This window comes from Stomoxys calcitrans, chromosome 3 (genome assembly GCF_963082655.1).
Source record: "Stomoxys calcitrans chromosome 3, idStoCalc2.1, whole genome shotgun sequence".
Classification (NCBI taxonomy): Eukaryota; Metazoa; Arthropoda; class Insecta; order Diptera; family Muscidae; genus Stomoxys; species Stomoxys calcitrans.
In genome coordinates this window covers 82,495,314-82,518,966 of record NC_081554.1, presented here as the reverse complement: position 1 = coordinate 82,518,966, position 23,653 = coordinate 82,495,314, and the positions used below count along the sequence as shown (strand labels likewise).

General features: G+C 38.6%; 1 long non-coding RNA gene across 1 annotated transcript in view; it reads left to right on the top strand.

Annotated features, from left to right (window-relative positions):
* Positions 1-23,653, top strand: part of LOC106081913 (uncharacterized) — a 128,799-nt gene that overhangs the window by 51,143 nt on the left and 54,003 nt on the right. Inside the window, exon 2 of the long non-coding RNA XR_001220425.2 lies at positions 12,211-12,239. This is a non-coding gene — a long non-coding RNA (uncharacterized LOC106081913). The remainder of the gene's footprint in view (positions 1-12,210; positions 12,240-23,653) is intronic.

The window sequence follows — 23,653 nt, the reverse complement described above, 5'->3', positions numbered from 1 at the left end:
TTTTTATACCCTCCACCATAGGATGGGGTATACTGATTTCGTCATTGTGTTTGTAACACCTCAAAATATGCGTCTGAGACCCCATACACATGGCTAGATCGACATAAAAAGTCATGACGATCAAGAGTTTATGTATGTTTATGGGATATTTAAATGTATTTTAAACAGAACGACAAAGTTGGTATACCCTCCTCCTTTGGTGGAAAGTATAAAAACAAATTTATGGAGATAGGCCCACCGCGAGGAATAGACCTAAATGGTTAATATTAGGAAAATTTCAATCAACCTTGCCTTTTCTTACTGGGTTTTCTCTAAAAAAATATCACAATATTTTCATGTGACACAACTGCCTAGTTTGAGTTCCATCAATATATTTAAAATCTTTTGCTTTGTTGATAACAATAAACATCTTTGAGTATACTTCGGTGAAATAAGAAAATATTTTCCATTTGAGGTCGCCTCAAGGACAATTGTGGCTATAATAAATTTCCACCATTCAAATGCAAATACAATGGGCTGGCGTTGTTGTGAACTGGGAATATTTGGGGTTTCCGTTCCTATTTTATTTGTGTTAACTTTTTTATGGCATATGTGGATACTGTATGATTTTTCACACACGCATACGCATTTCCATGCGGGGATGTAGTATAGAATATTTATTTTATATCCTGTTCTAGGATTTTTAATTTGTTTAGGCTTTACATTTATATTCATAAACCAACTCGCACCCACAACCAATCTGCTGCTATTGCTGCCCGCTTATGAAATGTTATGCCATCGTTAACCGAGAATGCTAACAAAACATTCTGGCTATCCTTGAAACCTGCCACACACATACATACGTGTGTACGATATTAATCAAATATACACATTTTTATGAGGATGTCGGCATGAATTTGTGGCCCACTAGCCACGCTGTCTGAAGGATATCCTTCACGAAATTGAAGTAGCTAAATTGAAGGCTGAACAACAATAACATAAAGGCTTCTCGTTTGCCCCATCATGGTTGAATGAGTTTTATGACATCTCCAAATGTTCATTTGTCTGTTCGACGACCATCTCATTCACATGATGCCAAGTCTTTATTGTGTATTTGACATATTTTCACCATTTGCTCTTATCAATGCGGTGCAAAAACAGAGTTTCGTTGTTAGTTATAGACAAGATGGAATTTTTACTTCATTTTTGTGTAACTGTTTTTTTAAGGTTCTTTCATAAAGGAAGATTATTTTCAGAATGCCAAAAATAAAACAAGCTTAATGATATGTTACAGTTTGAAAAGTTTTCTGATTGAAAATTACATATATGCAACTGAACTTATTAATCGGTTCTAAAGAGGCACTGAAATCGACCTATGAACTTGGAAGAGCTTGAAAGTCATAGAAGATCTTGATCTGCCGCTATGGCTATAATGGACTTAAAATTGTCTAAGTGGGTCTTTAAAAAACACACTAACTCTTACCTTAACTAACCTACCCTACCACTGATGTTGGAAATCAAAGATAACAAGTAAAAGCGAACTAAGTTCGGCCGGGCCGGATCTTATATACCCTCCACCATGGATCGCATTTGTCGAACTCTTGCCACGGCATCTCGTTTTAGGCAAACGAAGGATAAAAGAAAAGAATTGCTATGTTATTGGAACAATATCAAGTTATGGTTCATTTCGGACCATAATTGAACTGAATATTGGAGACCATAGTAGTCATTGTGCAAAATTTCAACCAAATCTATTAAGAATTGCGCACTTTACTGGCTGAAGAAGTAAAATAGGGAGATCGGTTTATAAGGGAGCTGTATTAGGCTATAAACCGATTCATGCCATTTTCGACATGTTCGTTAAAGGTCATGAGAGAAGCCGTTGTACAAAATTTCAGCCAAAACGGATAATACTTGCGGCTCAAGAAGTCAAGATCCCATGTTAGATTATATGGCAGCTATATCAGGTTATGGACCGATTTGAACTAATCTTATCACAGTTGTTGAAAGTCATAGCAAAACACGTCGTGCAAAATTTCATTCCAAATGGATAAGAATTGCGCCCTCTAGAGGCTCAAGAAGTCAAAACCGCACATCGGTTTATATGGCAGCTATTTCAGGTTATGGACCGATTTGAAACATTCTTAATACAGTTGTTGGAGCATGGTCAAAGGACTTCGAATTGTGAAATCTGTTTATATCGCTTTTATATCAAACTAAAACCATTTATTTCTGTTTAAAGACACACTAACAGCATAGGGTATTTCAAGAACTGAACTATTCGTTTAAAAATACAATACTGTATGAGATAATTGAGAATTTAGTTTAACGGATAACAAGACACAAAGACAACGAGATGAGTGAATGTAAAAAGAGAGATTGATTCCAATGAAAGTAAGTAGACGTTGGTCAATGCAGGTATTTGGGCACATTTTGTGACGACAAGAAAAATACAAAGTATTTTTCTAGTCGTCTGCTTTCGTAGTACGAAGTTCGTTTGAAGGCAACGTGGTTGATTTGACAAAAGCATGGGTAAATACACACCCACACGCGCGTAGGTTTTTATACCCACCTCCGTAGGATAGGTGGTATATTCATTTAGTCTTAATATTTGCAACACATCGAAATATCGATTTCCGACTTTACAAAGTGTGTCTGTCCGTCCGTCTGTTGTAATCCCTCTACAGCCTTCAAAAATTGATATATTGAGCTGAAATTTGGCACAGATATGTCTTTTTGATGAGCGCTAGTTAAGTTCTTGATCGACCCAAATCGGACAATATTTGGATATAAACAGCTGCTACAATGACCGATCTGCCGATAAAGGATCTAATGACCATAAAAGCTTTAGTTTTCATCCGATTTGGATGAAATTGAAAACAGCGAGTAGTTTTACGCCTCCTAACATAGGACAGAAATATGGTTTGGATCGGACTTTATTTAGATATAACTGCCATACAGACCGATCTCCCGATAAAGGGTCTGAAGGAAATAAAAGCCGAATTTGGGTACATAAGTTATCCAATTTTCACCCGATTGTGACGAAAGAGGGTTTATATGTATACGCGAGGAGGTGGGTATCCAAAGTTCGGCCCGGCCGAACTTATTGCCTTTTTACTTGTTTTATATGCAACAGACACAACAGCTATTCGTGTGACCAGTTTATCTTTTGAAATTGACAGCGAGACGCTTTCATATGACTTAGTGTGCAGCGAGTTATTTCTCATATCTCACTGTAGCGGAGATAATTTCAAGATAAAATCAGATGGGTTATAACCAAATACGTATCAAATTTGGAGCAAATATTTTCAAATTGTTATAACTACTTTAATTAATCTATAAGTGTAAATAGTATATGGTAAAAATGTAGGAGGGTTGCTTTTTTATATTTCGGGATTGGACAACCCTTGTGTTGCAATCTGCCAACTGACAAATCTATCGCAAAGCTTGACATTTTTGATGTTATATGTACTCCGAACGTTTTGACATACGAGCGCTATTTGTGTTGTTTACAGTAACTTAAAAGATTTTTAAACCCTCCACCATCTGTTTGTAACTACTCGAAATATTCGTCTGAGACCCCATAAAGTATATATATTCTTGATCGTCGTGACACTTTATGTCGATCTAGCCATGTCCGTCCTTCCGTCCGTCTGTCTGTCGAAAGCACGCTAACTTTCGAAGGAGTAAAGCTAGGCGCTTGAAATTTTTCACAAATACTTCTTTTTTAGTGTAGGTCGGTTGGTATTGTAAATGGGTTATATCGGTCCATGTTTTGATGGAGCTACCATATAAACCGATCTTGGGTCTTGACTTCTTAAGCCTTTAGAGTGTGCAATTCTTATCCGATTGGAATGAAATTTTGCCCGACGTGTTTTGTTATGATATCCAAAAACTTTGCTTAGTATGGTTCAAATCGGTTCAATACCGGATATAGCTGTCATATAAACCGATCTTGGGTCTTGATTTCTTGAGCCTCTATAGGGCGCAATTCTCATCCAATTTGACTGAAATTTTGCACAAAGTGTTTTGATATCACTTCCAACAACTGGGCTAAGTATGGTTCAAATCGGTTCATAACCTGATATAGCTGCCATTTACTCTGTCTTCAGAATCTCACTTTTCAGTAGACTTGAAATACACGAGTTCAGCAGTCACCAATGAATGGTCTTATGCAGGCCTTTGTCCTTTATTAGTTTGTAGAGCAATTGGGACTGTATTAGTTACCGTTATTATAAGTCCTAACAGAACTCTTACTATATTCGAAAATTTATCCCATTAGCTAAACTAACAATAGCTTTCCAAGCGCCTTGTATGTGCACTTCTTCTCCAGTCCCTAATTCCAAGTTTTGATATGTTTTTTTCCACTTGATCTTTCTATTAGAGTTTTGGTCGTTTGGTTTCAGTTTGCTTGTACCACTGTGTTTGCTTTCAAAAGACTTCATCGCTGAAGCTTCTTCATTCGTTTTGACAATATGACCTTGCCAACGCAATCATTGTATTTTGATACGTTTAGCTATTCTAACGTCTTCATACAGCTCATATAGTTCAATGCAAGGTGGTACATACATTTTACGAATCTCTTTCTTTCAAACACTCCAAGCACTGCCTCGTCAGCTTTCACAAGTACCCATGTCTTGGAAGCAACTAACAACTTGGGTAGTATCAACGTCTTAGTATATAGTATAACTAGTGCAAAATTTTACGACATTCGAACAAATAATGCGACCTATACCTTGATCACAAGAATACATGGATGGACAGATAGACGAACCTTGAATAAAGTAGTGATTCTAAGCCGATCGGTATACGTACCAATGGGAGTAGCTTTTGTCATTTTAGGCATTTTAAACAAATGCACAAAGTTATAATGCCCTGTACTACAGTGGTGGTGAAGGGTATACAAATTCGAAAATGCTACGTCAGGGAATCTGCATTCTTTACATGCTATGATGCTGAGTTTAGTCCGATATAATGTATACTTTTAGTCCGTGGGATCTTTTTGAAGCGAAGGCCGCTCATTGGCAGAGCAAGTGTTCGAAATTCTCTTTTTACCAGACCATAACTCGGCACTCACCTTTGCTGGCCGCGCCGATCTGTGTAGGCGTGCCTTTAACCCTGAGTATCCCGTTTAAATGCCGAAGGTCGTACCGATTCCCTCTTATTCTTCCCCCGTCTCGGCTCGGACTTCCAAATAGGATCTTTCCTATGCTTCTTACAAATGAGAGTCTCTGGTCCGTGTTCTTAGCTCGGATCGTGATTCCAAGAAGTTTTAGCTTTTTGTGGTGTTAGATCCTATGCACCTCGAACTTATTTAGTAGTGTTATTGTATCACACTAAAATCATATTTAAGCTTTAATATAATCGAATAATTGCTTCATACAACATTTTTTTTTCTTTCACACCATATTCACATTTTACATCCGAATCACATTCTTATGTATTCGTCATTGTCGAGCATTGGTCGATAGAAACTTCCATTGCACATAAAAGCTCATACGTCTACCTCAATGGCATAAAGCAAACACATATGCACTGCATGAGATTCGTACTAGGCATTTAACGTAGCTTTGATATTGTTCTCTGGAGGATGTCTGGTCGTCTGGCATTATAAACAATGTCCTCGGCTCAAAAATGCTTTTTTTTGTTCTTCCAATTTCTTTGATCTTCTACGAGGCCAGACTCCAATATTTTCAGTGATGCATGCAGACTTTTTTCTTGGTACACTAATTAAAAAACGACCCCAGGAAAATGTCTGTATTTGATATAGCCTTAATTGCGGCCGTCCGAGAGAATTGACGCCACTTTTATACTCCGTAACATCAAACGTTGAACAAATACATTTACGCTTGAACGAATATGCCATGCGGAGAGTTTGGCCCTGTACCAACAGAGTCTTTTGTATTTGTTTGTAGCTTTATTGCAATTAAATTATAAGAGGCAAAAGACAAATGCAATTGCAGTTGCTTTGGGATTTCAATAAATATCAACAGAATGTTGTTCTTTGCTAGTTTGTATGGACACTGCAATTTATTAGGTTATAGTTTAAATGTGAAACTCTATTAAGAGATAAATATTGATGAATCATTATTGTGTGAGTTACTAAAATCTTAGTTATTTAATTGAGTTGCAATGTGTATCTATTGATTTTGCAATTGTCTTTATTTAAGTATGATTCTATGACTCAATGTCTTCAGCTATATGGTACTTGGTGTCGTATGTTTAATGTGATCAGTTATGCGTCACTTATACGGCACACTGTCCCTTGAACTCAAAGATGTGTGATGCAGATATGATACAAACAACAGTGTTACCGTTGTGAGACTAAACACACATTTCATATAGGAAAATACTAAATGAATATAATTATAAAGGGTGATTTTTTAAGAGCTATAGGAAAATTTTTCCACAAAAAAAAAACAAAGGAAAGTCATTAGAAAATAATTTCTGACAAATGTCAAGAGAATCTGGTAATAAATGACCATTTTATTGCATTATTACAGCAAATCGGAAGAACATACAAATGGGAGCTATATCCAAATCCGAACCGATTTTTATGAAATTCACATGTAATGTCAAGAGACATAAGAAAATATTTCCAGCCAAATTTCGAGAAAATCGGTTAATAAATGACCATTTTATTGCATTATTACTGCAAATCGGACGAACATATATATGGGAGCTATATCCAAATCTGAACCGATTTCTTTCAATTGCAATAGGCTTCGTCTCTAGGTCGAAAAACATGCCCATACCAAATTTGAAGACGATCGGATGAAAATTGCGACCTGTAGTTTGTACACAAATTAACATGGATAGACGAACAGACAGACGGACATAGCTAAATCCAATCAGAAAGTAATTCTGAGTCGATCGATATACTTATCAATGGGTTTATCTCTCTTCCTTTTGGGTGTTACAAACTATTGGGTTGCCCAAAAAGTAATAGCGGATTTTTCATATAGTCGGCGTTGACAATTTTTTTCACAGCTTGTGACTCCATAATTGCATTCTTTCTTCTGTCAGTTATCAGCTGTTACTTTAAGCTTGCTTTAGAAAAAAAGTGTAAAAAAAGTATATTTGATTAAAGTTCATTCTAAGTTTCATTAAAAATGCATTTACTTTCTTTTAAAAATCCGCAATTACTTTTTGGGCTACCCAATAATTCACTAAATTATAGTGAATTAGTACCACAGTAGTGGTGTAGGGTACAAAAAATAGAAAAATGCACTGAATCTATATTTTGGTCGATAATATAGTCCATAGAATTTATAGTTTGAAGATTATTTCATACAAATGTTAGCCGTGACCGCGCCTCAAATGGTCCATCCGCTTAATTCAATTTTGACATACTTGTTTGGCTTGTATCATCCTTATAATAGCTTCCATGTTGTTTTTCAATGCAGGGGGCTTGTCTATATAGATATAAGGTCTAGGTTAGGTTAGGTTGAAAAGAGGGTGCAGTTATAAATCTGCCCCATGCCACTATAGACATACACCTAAGCCAGTAATCGGCTGTTGCGCGCTCCAAAAACTATAAAGTAACCTCTTAAAAGAAAATTTTAAATTTGCAATTCCGTGCTACTTACAAAATCCTTAATTGTTTTCAATACCACTCCCTTTAGTTGGTTCATGTCTGATATTGTGTCTCTACCTAAGTACCGGTATCTGTTGGACGCTAAAGCCGGGCAATGACAAAGGAAATGCTCCAACGTCTCATTATCTTCCCCGCACGCCCTGCACATGCTATCACTTGCCGCACCGATTTTATATAAGTGAGCTCATATGTGTCCCGTTATGATAGCTATACTGACCTCCTTCTTGCTTCCTTTCAGTAATAGCCTCGTCTTCTCACGATCTGGATCCCCCCATAGGATTTTCGCCGTCCTACCGACCGTTTCGCTGTTCCACCCCCTTAACTCGGACTGTGTCGACCCGAAAGGCTTCGGGTTAACCAAGTTTATTGACGGCAGTCGTCTGACCTTAACCGCCAAATCGTCTGCCCTTTCATTTCCCCTTATTCCGTTATGGCCCGGCGCCCAAACGATGCTGATTTTCCCTTCCTCAAAGAAGACATTAATCTCCTTCTTACACTGCAAGACTGTTCGTGACCTTACCGTCCTTGTTGTTATTGCCCTTATGGCAATTTTACAGTATGTAAATATGTTCACACTAGATGTCCTGGAGTTGGCACCACATCACTTCACTGCAGGACCGTATTATGGTCAGACAGTCTAAAATAGATCTCAGTGCCTGGGTTCTCAATGTTAACCCCCAGGCCCACTCTGTCCTCTAGCTTTGATCCATCAGTTCATCATTATCTTCCAAATGGCAATACCAGGGTTCCGTCAATCCAAGATTGTGCCGCTGTCAGCAGTGCCTCACACTCAACTTCAAGGTTGATCTCAGGTATCCGATCGGAAACCTCTTCCATTCCTTCCAGGTTTCCTATCGTGGCCTCGATTATACCGCGATGGTATGAGCTGCTCCCATCCTCAATCTATACTCCCGACATGAGGGCTAACATAACCCCAGAAAAATTAGTCTAAAGGCGTTAATTCGTACGATCTATGTGGCCAATAAAATACTCACCGAACTCGCCTCTCAACAAACATATAGTTACGCGTGCTGTGTGGCATGTGCCATCGTCTTGTTGAAACTACATGTCATGCAAGTCAAGCTCTCGCATTCTGCGCACAGAAAATAGATATCATCCCACGATACCATTCATAGTTACGTTACGATTCGCATCATCTTTGAAGAAGTACGGTCCAATGGTGCCGGCAGCCTATAAACCGCACCAAACTGTGACTATTTCTGAATGCATTGGTAGCACATTCAATGCTTCTGGCTGATCTTCACTCCAAAATCGACAAATATTAAAATTCAATGAGTTGCAGGCGTTGTTCTTTTGTAAGACTATTCACTCCTGGCGAGGCCATCAGAAAAAATTTTCAGTGGTGGTTTTCCCCTCCTAATGCTGGCAACACTTGTGAGGTACTATGCCATGTAAAACTTCTCTCCAAAGAGGTGTCGCACTTCGGCACGCCGTTCGGACTCGGCTATAAAAGGGAGGCCCCTTATCATTGAGCTTAAACTTGAATCGGACTGCACTCATTGATATGTGAGAAGTTTGCCCCTGTTCCTTAGCGGAATGTTCATGGGCAAAATTTGCATTTATTCATGGTTTGGTTGTATACCAAACTGAAGATGTTTGACAGTGAAACAAAACACGAAAGGTGCGTAAGCTGTTTGAGCCAGTGTTGAAAAAAAAAGAAAATAGCTAAAAAATCAACCTTTTTGCTATTGATCATCGTAAAAATCTAGGATGATCTAGCCTTCTCCGTCCGTCTGTCCTTCTGCCGGCTGAAATCACGTTACAGTGGTTAAAAATAGAGATGTTGGCAGTATAATTTTGGGCTATATCTTTATATAGCCCCCATATTGATCGATCTGCTGATTTTAGATCTAAGACCCATTAAAACCACGTTTATTATCCGATTCCGCTGAAATTTGCGACAGTGAGTTGTGTTACGCCGCTCGACATCCCTGTTTAATACGGAACAAATCGGTTCAGATTTTGATATAGCTGCCATATTACAGATCTCTCGATTAAGGGTATGGGGCCCACAAAAGCGCATTTTTTCCGATTTTGCAGAAATTTGGTGTAGCAAATTGCACTATGCTCCTAGCCATCCCTGTTCATTACGGCTCAGATCGGCCCAGATCTGGATTTAGCTGTCAGACATACCGATATTCCGATTTAAGGGTTAAGACCCCGTAAAAGGTGAATTTATTATTCGATTTTGCTGAAATTTGGCACAATGTGTTGCGTTAGGCCCCTCGACACTCATACCAAGTATGGTTAAGATCGATTTATAATTCGATATAAATGTCATATAGACCGATCTCTCAATTTAACATCTTGGGCCCATAACAGGCGTAATTATAGTCCTATTTCGCGGAAATTTGGGGGAGTGAGTTATGTTACAAACCCTCATCATCCTTGTTTAATGTGGATCTGATCCATCCAGATTTGTATTTAGCTACCATATATACCGATCTATCGATTTAAGTTCTTGGTAGGGTGGAAGCCTTTTACAATGACCATGCAAGTAAGGCGGTGGCTGGTGCAGTGTGCAGGGTGCCAAAAGTCTTATAGCCGAGTTTGTGTCTTCTGTGTGCTGTTAGGGCTTCTGGCTGGTCATTGCATCATCAGGTTCTTGATGTCAAGCTGGATGCAGAGAAGTAGAATTTTTGCAGGGTATGCCATGACGAGGAGGAATAGGCGACGGTAGAAGACCGTTTTTTTAGCGTCCATCAATTGGGAGAAAAAGACACAGGATAAATGGTGAACACCTATTTGCGCGTCTGAATTTTCTGCTGGAAGTAAAAATCTAAGACGATTTAGCCACGTCCGTTCGTCTGTCCGTCCGTCTGTTTGCCGTCCGTGTGTACGTCCATGTGTCCGTCCATGTGTCCGTCCATGTGTCCGTCCATGTGTCCTTCCATGTGTCCGTCCATGTGTCCGTCCATGTGTTCGTCCATGTGTCCGTCCATGTGTCCGTCCATGTGTCCGTCCATGTGTCCGTCCATGTGTCCGTCCATCCCTCTGTCTGTTGAAACTGAAATATTGTGTTACAGAGATTTTGAGCTGAAACTTCGAAGATGGGCTATATCGGACTATATCTTGATGTAGCCCCCATATATTGGGTTACCCAAAAAGTAATTGCGGATTTTTCATATAGTCGGCGTTGACAAATTTTTTCACAGCTTGTGACTCTGTAATTGCATTCTTTCTTCTGCCAGTTATCAGCTGTAACTTTTAGCTTGCTTTAGAAAAAAAGGGGGAAAAAATATATTTGATTAAAGTTGCATTTACAAATGCATTTACTTTCTTTTAAAAAATCCGCAATTACTTTTTGGGCAACCAATAGATCGATCTTTTATTTAAGGTCTTGGGCCCATAATATATGCATTTATTGTCCTTTTTCGCCGAAATTTGAAACAGTGAGTTGTGTTAGGTCACTCGACATTTTTCTGCTATTTGGCCCAGATTTGCATAGAGCTGCCATATAGACCGATCTCTCGATTCAAGGTTTTGTGTACCCAAAAGGCTCATTTATTGTCCGATGTTGCCGAAATATGGGACAGTGAGTTGTTTTAGACCCATTGACATCCTTCTTCAATTTAGCCAAAATCGGTTCAGATTTGGATATAGCTGCCATATAGACCAATATTTCGCTTCAAAGTCTTGGCCCCATGAAAGGCGGATTCATAATCCGACTTCGCTGAAATTTGACACAGTAGCTTATATAAGGCTTTTCGACATCCCTGTCGTATATGGTTCAGATCCGTCTATATTTGGATATAGCTACCAAAGAGACCAATATTTTGTCCTACAAAATTGAACAATGTCTTGTAATTATTAGACCACTCAATGTCCGCGCCGTCTTTAGTCCAAATCGGATCATATTTCGATATACTAATTATGAATTTTTCACCTGAGTTTTAGGACATCTAATGGTCTCCTATTTATTTGAAAATACATTCAAAGAACGTGTCAAATACGGTGCTTGGTGGAGGGTATTTAAGATTTGGTCCCGCCGAAATTAAAGCGTTTTTACTTGTTGCGTTCTTTTGCAGTTTATCTCATTTATCTCATTCCGTTATTCTTCGGCTTCTTTTTCTTTTCTATCTTCTATTAAGGCGAACACAACGAGCCTAAGGTATCCGGTAGAATCGGCTATTTACCGAGATTGCTAGTCGTTTTCGCTCCCACCAAATGTAATCTAAGGTGCCCCTTATTTTTCAAGTGCTTCTAGGGGTTTATGTTTTCGCCGGAGAAGTCCGATGACATAGGGATTGCCCTGTTGTAGTCTGCTTTGCCCTGTTGTAGTCGATCCAGGTGTGTTCCTCAAATTTAACCCTTAAAAAGTTTTTATTGTATTGGTTGCCCAAAAAGTAATTGCGGATTTTTTAAAAGAAAGTAAATTAATTTTTAATAAAACTTAGAATGAACTTTAATCAAAAATACTTTTTTACACTTTTTTTCTTAAGCAAGCTAAAAGTAACAGCTGATAACAGACAGAAGAAAGAATGCAATTACAGAGTCACAAGCTGTGAAAAAATTTGTCAACGCCGACTATATGAAAAATCCGCAATTACTTTTTGGGCAACCCAATAGCAAAAGTAGACTAAATTTTATTTAATTTGTCTTTTTCGTTTCAGACTGTGAATGCTAGCATTTTCCACAACAAGTAAGTACACCAACTTAATACCAATAAAACACCTTAGGGCAGATTTTAGCACTAGTCAAATTTGTCAACATATCAATGGAAAACCTTTGGATAAATTAACACCTCCAACTGGTTCATGGAAAATTAGAAATTACTTTTCCCTATGCTTTGAAATTTTAAGTTTTTTGTTTTGTTATCTATTAAAGTTAGACCTCAATTATTTATCTTTTGTTAACCCACCTTCTCTCTTTAATTAAAAACAATACCCGTTTGTGAGAATTCTACTCTTCTGCCTTAATTATAGGACCTAGTAACAAGAAGTTTGTTTTATTTGATGACGTTGCCAAGGACTTCAGCAATTGAAGAGAGAGAGAGAAAGAGAGAGGAAAAAAAAGGATAAAATAACTCACCTTTTCTGGCCTAAATGGTATTTAGAAGTTTCCTTTTCTTCATTTCAAGCAAACCAATTACAGTTCGTTGAACAATTTAGAAACAATGTTTCTTTCATGGAATTGCAAATAGAGAATAACAAGAATCCGGAACAGAAAAAAGTTAACCTATTAACAGTTGTAATACAAGCAGAGTTATGAATTAAAAAGTAACGAGAAGCAGAAAATTACGCTTAAACTGCTCATTAAAACCTCTTTTAATGGCTCAATCATCTGTTTTTATACCCACCCACCAGCATAGCATGGGGGATATACTCATTTAGACACTTCGTTTGCAACACATTGAAACATCCATTTCCGGCTCTGCAAAATATATATATCTTTGATCGTCGTAAAATTCAAAGACTATTAAACGGTGTTGTTAAGTTTTTAAACGAACTAAATCGAACCATATTTGGACACAACTGCCGCACAGACCGATCTGCCGATTTTGGGTCCTAAATCGATAAAAGCCGTCGATAAAGGGGTGATTTCATAGGAGCTATAGGAAAGGTTAAAAAAAAAAACACATAAAATTCAGAAAAATGCTGAAAATCTTTATTTGAATCGATAGTATGGTCCATATAATTTAATATTTGAAGATTATTTCCTGCAAAAGTTGACCGTGACTGCGCCTCAAATGGTCCATCCGCTTAGTATAATTTTGGCATACTCCTTTCCAACATTTCGGACGGTATATCACGAATAAATGCTTCAATTGTTGTCTTCCAATGCGTCAATCGAAGCGGGCATAAGCTTTAACAAGGCCCCACAAAAAATAGTCCAAAGGCGTTAAATCGTACTATCTAGGTGGCCAATTGACCGGTCCCGAACGTGAAGTAAAATGTTCACAGAGCTAGGCTTTCAATAAGTCCATCGTTAAGCGCGGTGTGTAGCATGTGGCACCGTCTTGTTGAAACTAAATGTAATGCAAGTTAAGCTCTTGCATTGTGGGCAAAAAAAGTTGGATATCATATCACAGTAGGGCTCACCTTTCTTTGAACTTTCTTTACAGAGCTCGCATTTTGATCATGAAATTCAATAATTTGCAAGCGTTGTTCGTTTCTGAGACAATTCATGGTTACATTATATACCCAACTGAAGATGTTTGAGAGTGAAACAAAACACGAAACCAGTGTTGCCAAAAAGTTAATAGCTAAAAAATCTCCCTTTATTAAGATTCCCGACTTCCGTTGGAACTATGGTCTAAATCCAACTTTATTTGCACACAGCTGACAAGTAGGCAGATTTGGCGATTTAGGGCCTTTAGCCCATAAAAACAGCATTTATTACCTGATTTCGATGATATTTATAACAGTGAGTTGTTTTAAGCCTCTCGTCATCCAACCTGAATACGGTCTAGATCGGACCATATAGCTGCCATAGGGACCGATATCATGATTCAGGGTCTTAATTTGATAAAAAAAAAAAACTAGCCGAACGGACCCCGGTGCGCCTACTTTAACTCTCTAATACCTTTGTCGGGTGGGGACACTTCGCCCTGAATGCGGATATATAATTCGTGCCATTGTAACCTATGACGCTAAATACGTTCGAATCCTGGCGAGAACATCGGACGAAGCGGTGTTTATCCCCTCTGAACGTTGGCGACATTTTAGAGATACAATGCCATGCATGGTCATTCAAAAAATTTTCCCCAAAGAAGTGTCGCACTGCGGGACGCCGTTCGGACTCGGCTATAAAAAAATATCCCTTATCATTAAGTTTAAACTTGAATCGGAAGGCAAACATTGATGTGTGAGAATTTGTCCCTTCTCGGTTCCTGGTGGTAATGTTCTTCCTTAGGGTAAGAGATTTCGACTCAAATATGGATATCAAATTCGTTCTTTATTCCCAACGGAAATGAAGTTCAGTTTAGGGCGTGCTTAAGGGCGTACCCCAAAACATTTGGCTCCAAATTGAATATCAAATTCGTTTTCTACTCTCAAATACCTTTCATTTGAGTCACATATTGTCATAATGGGTCATATAACCCATTTGACGTATCTTTAGAAGAAAAAGTGGCACCTTGACTTGAAAGCAAATATTCGTCATCTGCTCTCTAATATATTTCATATGAGTCCCATATAGCCATGGTCGGTTGATATGCCCATTTGGGTCTATTTGGGATTGGGCGACCTCCCATTACTTGGACCTAATGTTTTATGCCACATTTGTGATCTACTGCCTAATACTTTTCATTTGAGTTCCATATAGGCATGAAACTCGAATATATCTGTTTAGAGAAGTTTTGGGGTTGGGGGCGGCCTGCTGGTTCAAATTTCGATATTCGTTTTCTGGTCTTTAATAACTTTCATTTGATACCCTTATTGTGCCCATCGGACCACTTTCGGATATGGGTGGCGTTTTTGGGATAAGGGGGAGGGTCCGCCTCCACCCGATATATAAAAATTATATAACCTATGTTTCCTTTCAGGCATACGTACACAATCTATGAAAAGTTTAAGAAAATTGGTTCAGCCAAGTATCATATAGTCATAATGGGTCTAATGGCGTTTTTGAAGGGTGGCGTGACCCCCTATACTTTGATCTGATTTTGTATGCCAGATTCGAAATCTATTCCTGAATACCTTTCATCTGAGCCCCATATTAAAAGGAACATCAAATATGTCTGTTTGGGAGAGTTTTAAGGTTGGGGCGGCCCGATGGGTACTTAAACCCAAATTCTAATACCATATTCGCATTCTACTCTCCAATCCATTTCATTTGATACCTATATTGTCCCGATCGGTACACTTTTGATTTTGGGTTGTGTTTTTGGCATAAGGGAGAGGATCCGTCCCCCTTCCGATACCGAAAAATTATATAGCCTATTTTTCCTTCCAGACCAACCTGCAAAATATGCGAAAATTTCGAGAAAATCGGTTCTGCCGTTTTTTAGTCTATACGGAGCAAACAAACCGAGTCCCATATATCCGTGATTGGCTACTGAGCCCATTTTGGCCGTTTTTGGGGGTGGGCTTGCTTCGAAATGAATTTGTATGCCAGATTCCATATCTACTCTCGCATACTTTTCACTTGATACCCATATTGTCCTTATCGGTCCACTTTTGATATTGGGTGATGTTTTTGGGGTAACAGTGGAGGGTCCGCCCCCCTTCCGTTATCAATAAATTATAAAGCCTATTCCTACTTCCTGTACATGTTTTTGTTGTAGCCACACCTCCATATGTGAAGGAGACTTTCTTTGTCAAGCTCCTATTGGTGAGCAAGCTAGTTTCGGTCCAAGGAACCGATCGTCGTGGGAACATGATAACCTTTTTAGCTTGGTTTAAAAAAAAGTGTAAGAAAAGTATATTTGATTAAAGTTCATTCCAAGTTTTATTAAAAAAGCATTTACTTACTTTTAAAAAATCCTCAATTACTTTTTGGGCAACCCAATATATTACCATCCCTTCACATACAGACACAAACTTCCAAAGGCATTATTGCATAAGAAAACTTCTTTGGTACTTAATTTTTTGCTTCAAAAAACAAGATTTTTTGCAAATCATTAATTGCAATATATACACTGAAAAACTTCTGTTCTAATTTTAAAGATTCGAGTCAAAGATTAGCAAACTTAATTTAAAGATGATAAATTTTCCAAATTTTAAAGGACACATCTCCTTTGGTGAAAAAAAAATTCTTCATGTTAAAGTTTTTTTTTTATTTTGAATGTTAGGTTAATTAATCCTTAACTTTGCGTCTTGTTATTAAATACAAAAATTTAAAATAAAGATCAAAATATCGTTGAGAATTGGAAAATTGACATTGGGACAAAAGAACAGTGAACCGTAATTAAAGACGCAATACAGCTTTAAGTTGAGATGCTAAGTTTTAAAATCGAATATTTCATTAATCTATGATCTATGGAAAAAAAAAAGAATTAATCATTGACCAAAGAAAATTAAAAATATGGCAACTTTATTTTAAAGTTTTGGTTCTTTGGCTCGTTTTAATTGCTAAAATCCTACGAATAAGAAAAATCTTAAATTTTGAGACAATTTTTTTTTTCAGTGTATGTATGCATGTGGGTGTGTATGGCTGAGGGTCTTTGTACCATGTGAGCAAAGTGGAAAAACGAGTGTGTACATGAGCTTAACATTCATCAGCAATTCCATCAGCTCCATTAACCATAAAAATTAACATTATGAGCATAGCTAAGGATATGTGAATCATCTCCGCCACAACCCCACTTTTCGCTTAAGCCCATCAAATCCCTTGCAAACTGAAAATAGCTGGAAAGCAAACATGATGAGGCAACAAAGTCGGAGATACAAAAAGAAGATGAAGAAGTAGAAGAAAAAACTGCGGCAACATGGGTGTCATGCTTCAGCTGGGTTAATGGTTTCTTCGAATGGCTTAAGATAGGGTTCACTGGTTTTCGGTGGGTTGTGAGGTTGGCAAAGCAATTACAAACAATTGCCATTCAGACTGCTTTTGGCTCAACGTCATCCCCGCGCCACAACCACACCACCGCAAAGATATAAAACTAAAATAGTGTATAATTAAACACTTGCAATTAGACGTAATTTACTTTGAGCTCATTTTTGGTTTCATCATAGAAGGCAGTTGCTTTTTGGTCTAACTACACCCACAGTATTTGAGCCTACTATATGCTTGCGACCTCACTCGCATTTTGTTAAGGCAATTTCCGTACGTCAAAAAAAAGGAGCAACAACTTTGTGGTTTAACTTCATATGGACGATATATTTTGTTGGAGGATATCCGTTATCTTTCGAAAGCCTTTCAGTATGTCTGCTTAAAAATACATCAGAAGGTATTATCTGTGCGAGACAATAGGCAGAGCTTGTGGTGGGGATTGTAAATAAATACGAGTATAAACAACTGAGTACAAGACTTCGAATTTAAGATTTTTTTGCTTTATAATTAGAAAATCTGAACCAACAGCTTAGAGAATGGAAAATGTCAAAGATAACAGGCTTGCAATATAATAAACGCACAAAACATTCAAAAAAGGTTAGGATACCTTGGATTTAAAAGAGGGTGCGGATATTAATTCTTCCCATGGCACTATGGACATACACCAAAGCCATTAATAGGCTTTTTGTACGCTCTAAATGCTAACAAGTAAAAAGGCATTAAGTTCTGCTGGGCCGAACTTTGGATACTCACCCCATCGGATATATATGTAAATAACCCTTTCCGTGGGAAAGAGAAGTATTTTGGCATCCTTTCCTGTGGGATAGGGTAGTTTTAGTACCCTTACCTGTGAGAAAAGGTAGATTTAATACCCTTTCCTGTGGGAAAAGTTAGTTTTTGTACCCTTTCCTGTGGAAAAGGGTAGTTTCAGTACCGTTTCCTGTGGACAAGGGTAGTTTAAATACCCTTTCCTGTTGGAAAGATTAGTTTTATTACCCTTTTCTGAGGGAAAGGGTAGTTCTTGTACGCTTTCTTGTGGGAAAGGTTAGTTTTAGTACCCTTTTCTGTGGCAATGGGTAGTTTTTATACCCTTTCCTGTGGGAAAGGGTAGTTTTAGTACCCTTTACTTAACACCCTTTTCTTGGGAAAAGGATAGTTTGAATACCCTTTCCTGTGGGAAATTGTAGTTTTAGTACTTTTTTGTGTGAAAAGGTAGTTTTAGTACCCTTTTCTGTGGGAATGGGTAGTTTTCGTACCCTTTTCTGTGAGAATGGGTACCCTTTCCTGTGGAAAAGGGTAGTTTTAGTACCTTTCCTGTTGGAACGATTAGTTTTATTACCCTTTTCTGACGGAAAGGTAGTTCTTGAACGCTTTCTTGTGGGAAAGGGTAGTTTTTGTACCCTTTTCTGTGGGAATGGGTAGTTTTAGTACCCTTTCCTTGGGGAAAATGTAAATTTAACACCCTTTTCTTGGAAAAAGGGTAGTTTTAATACCCTTTACTGTGGGAAAGGGTAGTTTTAGTACCCTTTCCTGTGGGAAATTGTAGTTTTAGTACTTTTTTGTGTGAAAAGGTAGTTTTAGTACCCTTTTCTGTGGGAATGGGTAGTTTTCGTACCCTTTTCGGTGAGAATGGGTACCCTTTCCTGTGGAAAAGGGTAGTTTTAGTACCTTTCCTGTTGGAACGATTAGTTTTATTACCCTTTTCTGACGGAAAGGTAGTTCTTGAACGCTTTCTTGTGGGAAAGGGTAGTTTTTGTACCCTTTTCTGTGGGAATGGGTAGTTTTAGTACCCTTTCCTTGGGGAAAATGTAAATTTAACACCCTTTTCTTGGAAAAAGGGTAGTTTTAATACCCTTTACTGTGGGAAAGGGTAGATTTAGTACCCTTTCCTGTGGGAAAGTGTAGTTTTAGCAGCCTGGGTAAATTTAGCACCATTTCCTGTGAGAAAAGGTTGATTTAGTATTCTTGTTCTTGAAAAGATTTATATCGAGGAAAACTTCTCACATATAACTGAGTGCTGTATGAGCTGAGAACAAGTAAAAGCGTGCTAAGTTCGGCAGGGCCGAATCTTATATACCATCCACCATGAATCGCATTTGTCGAGTTCTTTTCCGGGCATCTCTTCTTAGGCAAAACAGGGTATAAGAAAAGATTTGCTCTGCTGTTAGAGCGATATCAAGATTTCGGTTTGGACCACAATTAAATTATATGTTGGAGACCTGTGTAAAATGTCAGCCAATTCAAAAAAGAATTGCGCCCTTTGGGAGCTCAAGAAGTAAAATAGAGAGATCGATTTATATGGCAGCTATATCGGGCTATAGACCGATTCAGACCATAATAAACACGTATGTTGATGGTCATGAGAGAATCCGTCGAACAAAATTTCAGGCAAATCGGATAATAAATCGGAGGACCGGTCTATATAGTAGCTATATCCAAATCTGAACCGATCTGAGCCAAATTGACGTAGGTTATCGAGGGGCCTAACACAACTCACTGTTCCAAATATCACCAAATTGGATAATAAATGTGGCTTTTATTAGCCTAATACCCTAAATCGGCGGATCGGCCTATATGGGGGATATATCAAGATATAGTCCGATATAGCCCATCTTCGATCTTAACCTACTTAAGGACAAATAAAGAATCTGTGCAAAGTTTCAGCTCAATATTTCAATTTTTAAAGACTGTAGCGTGATTTCAACAGACAGACGGACAAAGACGGAAAAAGCGCAGCATAAGGACCATACAACAGATTCAGAGAACATGTTATCTTGGCATAGGTGGAACGATGAGGACCACATGCACAAGAGCACTACTCTAGATATTCGACCCATTGACATACAGATTAAGTGTGAGGCAGCCACTGCGGTTATGAGACTTAATGCGATGGGAGAATTGATGGAGTTAGTAGCAGGTCTTAACATCGTGGTATAATAGCGACGATGATGGGAAACCCGGATGGATTAGAAAAGGTTTCCTATGGGATACCTAGATGACATATGAGGTTAAGTGCGAGACACTGCTGCCAGAGACACTGTCTTGGGTTGACTGAACTCTGGTTTTGTCATCTGTGAGATCATGCTACACAGATGGATCAAAGCTATAGAACAGTGTGGGCCTGGGGGTCTACATTGAAAACCCAGGGACTAAGATCTGATTTCGGTTGTCTGACCATACTACGGTCCTGCCGGTAGAGATCCGGGCTCCGAACGATCACGAAATACGTAAGGTGATATAGTCTTAACTCGAGGACGTCGAGTGTGAACATCTTTACGGACAGTAAACTTGCCATCAGGCAATAACATCCAAGATGCTAAGGTCATGAACAGTCTTGGAGTGCAAGAAGAAGATCAACGCCTTCTCTGAGATGGAACGATCTGCATCATTTGGGCGCCAGCAGAGTGGCCCGGCCTACTTTGTTGAAAGAGCGGACGATTTGACAATGAAGGCCAACCTCATGTTACACTGTGGAACAGTGAAACGGCCGGTCTGAAGACGAAAATCCTATTGTGATATCCATCTTGTTTTCGATATTTTTTTTTACAATTGACCCAGATCGGTCCAGACTTGGAAAGAGCTGCCGATCTTTCGATTTGAGGTCTTGGTTCCGATTTCTCTGAAATTCAGAACAGTGAGTTATGTAAGGCCCCTCGATATCCTTCTCGAAGATGTCCCAAATCGGTCCGGATTTGGATATATCTGCCATATGAAACGATCTCTCGGTTTAAGGTCTTGGGCCCATTAAAGCCGCATTTGACACAGTGACTTATTTAAGGATTTACGACATTCGTGTCCTATATGGATCAGATTGCTCTATATTTGATATAGCTGCCCAAAAAGACAAATATTGAATCAAAGTTTAACAGTGACTTGTCATTTTTAGACCAATCAATGTCCGTGCCGAATTTGGTACAAATCGAACCCAATTTCAATGCATAAATAATGCATTTTTATATCCTGCACCATAGGATGGGGGTATACTAATTTCGTCATTCTGTTTGTAACTACTCGAAATATTTGTCTGAGACCCCATAAAGTATATATATTCTTGATCGTCGTGACATTTTATGTCGATCTAGCCATGTCCGCCTGTCCGTCCGTCTGTCTGTCGAAAGCACGCTAACTTCCTAAGGAGTAAAGCTAGCCGCTTGAAATTTTTCACAAATACTTCTTATTAGTGTTGGTCGGTTGATATTGTAAATGGGCCATATCGGTCCATGTTTTGTTATAGCTGCCATATAAACCGATCTTGGGTCTTGATTTCTTGAGCCTCTAGAGGGCGCAATTCTTATCCGATTTTAATGAATTTTGACATTACGTGTTTTGTTATGATATCCAACAACTGTGCCAAGTTTGGTTCAAATCGGTCTATAACCTGATATAGCTGTCATATAAACCGATCTTGGGTCTTGACTTCTTGAGCTTTTAGAGTGCGCAATTCTTATCCGATTGGAATGAAATTTTGCACGACGTGTTTTGTTATGACATCCAATAACTGTGGCAAGTATGGTTCAAATCGGTTCATAACCTGATATAGCTGTCATATAAACCGATCTGGGATCTTGACTTCTTGAGCCTCTAGAGGTCGCAATTATTATCCGATTTGCCTGAAATTTTGTTCGACGGATTCTCTCATGACCATCAACATACGTGTTTATTATGGTCTGAATCGGTCTATAGCCCGATACAGCTGCCATATAAATCGATCTCTCTCATAAAAGCCACATTTATTATACGATTTTGCTGAAATTTGGGACAAAGAGTTGTGTTCCGCCCTTCGATATCCTTCGTAAATTTGGCTCAGATCGGTTCGGATTTGGATATAGCTGCCATATAGACCGATCCTTTGATTTAGGGTCTTAGACCCATAAAAGCCACATTTATTATCTGATATTGCTGAAATTTCAGAGAGTGAGTGGTGTTAGGCTACTCGACATCCTTCGTAAATTTGGTTTAGATCGGTTCGGATTTGGATATAGCTGCCATATAGACCGATCCGCCCATTTAGGGTCATAGACCCATAAAATGCGCATTTATTGTCCGATTTTGCCTCGACATCCTTCTTTAATCTGACTCAGATCCGTCCAGATTTGAATATAGCTGCCATATAGACCGATCTCTCGATTTAAGGTTTTGGGCCCATAAAAGGCGCACATATTTTCCGATGTCGCCAAAATTTGGGACTGTGAGTTATGCTAAGCCCCTCGTTATCTTTCTGCGAAATAGCCAAGATCGGTTTAGATTTGGATTTAGCTTCCATATAGACCGATGTCTCGTTTTAATGTCTTGAGCCCATAAAAGTGGCATTTATTGTCCGATTTCGCCGACATTTGGGACAGTGAACTGTGTAAGGCCCTTCTACATTATTTTTCAATTTGGTCCAGATTTGGATATATCTGCCAGATAGACCGATCTGTCGATAGAAGATTTTGAGCCAATAGAAGGCGCATTTATTGCCAATTTCGCCGAAACTTTGGACAATGAGTTGTGTAAGGCCTTTAGACAGCCCGCTTCAATTTCACCCAGATTGGTTCAGATTTAGATATAGCTGCCATATAGACCGATCTCTCGATTAAGAGTCGGTGACAGGATGCAACCTTGCTTCACTCCTTTGTCGATTCCGAAAGTCGGCTTTCTTTTCCATTGAGATGGACTGAAATTTCAGAATTCCTTTACAGCTCCCTAATAGGTGTCACGATTTTTCTGGGATGCCTTTATTCAACAGCGTGCTCCACATTGAACTTCCCGATACTGTGTCAAAATTGCGCTCGAAGTCGATGAATAAATGGTATAGGTGTGTATTATTGCGTTTAGCAATGTAATCCCCCTCTAGTTCTTACACTGGGTAAGGCCACCCTTTTTTACGATAAAGGGTGTAGAAGAAGATCTATTCCGTGGGGACAGCGTTTGTAAATCAGGTTGCCCTGTTTATTGGAGTGATCACTTGATGATCGGCCATATTATCAGGGCCGGCTGATTTGTCGTTTGAGTGAGATCAGAACGGCTTTAATTTCTTCGCAGGTAGGTGGGGCCGTAGATATATCCCTACATGGGTTTTTCATCGTACAGGAGGATAAATTGTGTCAAAGCTTACGTCCTCGGTTGCTGGTCCTTCGGAACTGAAGAACTAACTGAGGAACTAATTGCTATCGGGGTGTTGTTAATTCCGATATGTCCTTATCTTTTATGATTGCCGTTATCTTTATATTGTTGCCTTTCATTTGTTTTAACTGACTCATAGACACCACTCATGTTTCCAATATTAGCTGCATTTTCGGCTTGCTCTGCTAGCATATTAAAATATTGGGTTGCCCAAAAAGTAATTGCGGAATTTTATATAGTCGGCGTTGACAAATTTTTTCACAGCTTGTGACACTGTAATTGCATTCTTTCTTCTATCAGTTATCAGCTGTTACTTTTAGCTTGCTTTCGAATAAAAGTGTAAAAAAGTATATTTGATTAAAGTTCATTCTAAGTTTTATTAAAAATGCATTTACTTTCTTTTAAAAAATCCGCAATTACTTTTTGGGCAACCCAATATATTCGCTTATCTCTGCGAACTAGACGCTTGACCAGCGAGTCGGAGGCGCGATATTTAGTCCTGTCTGCGGTTTTAGT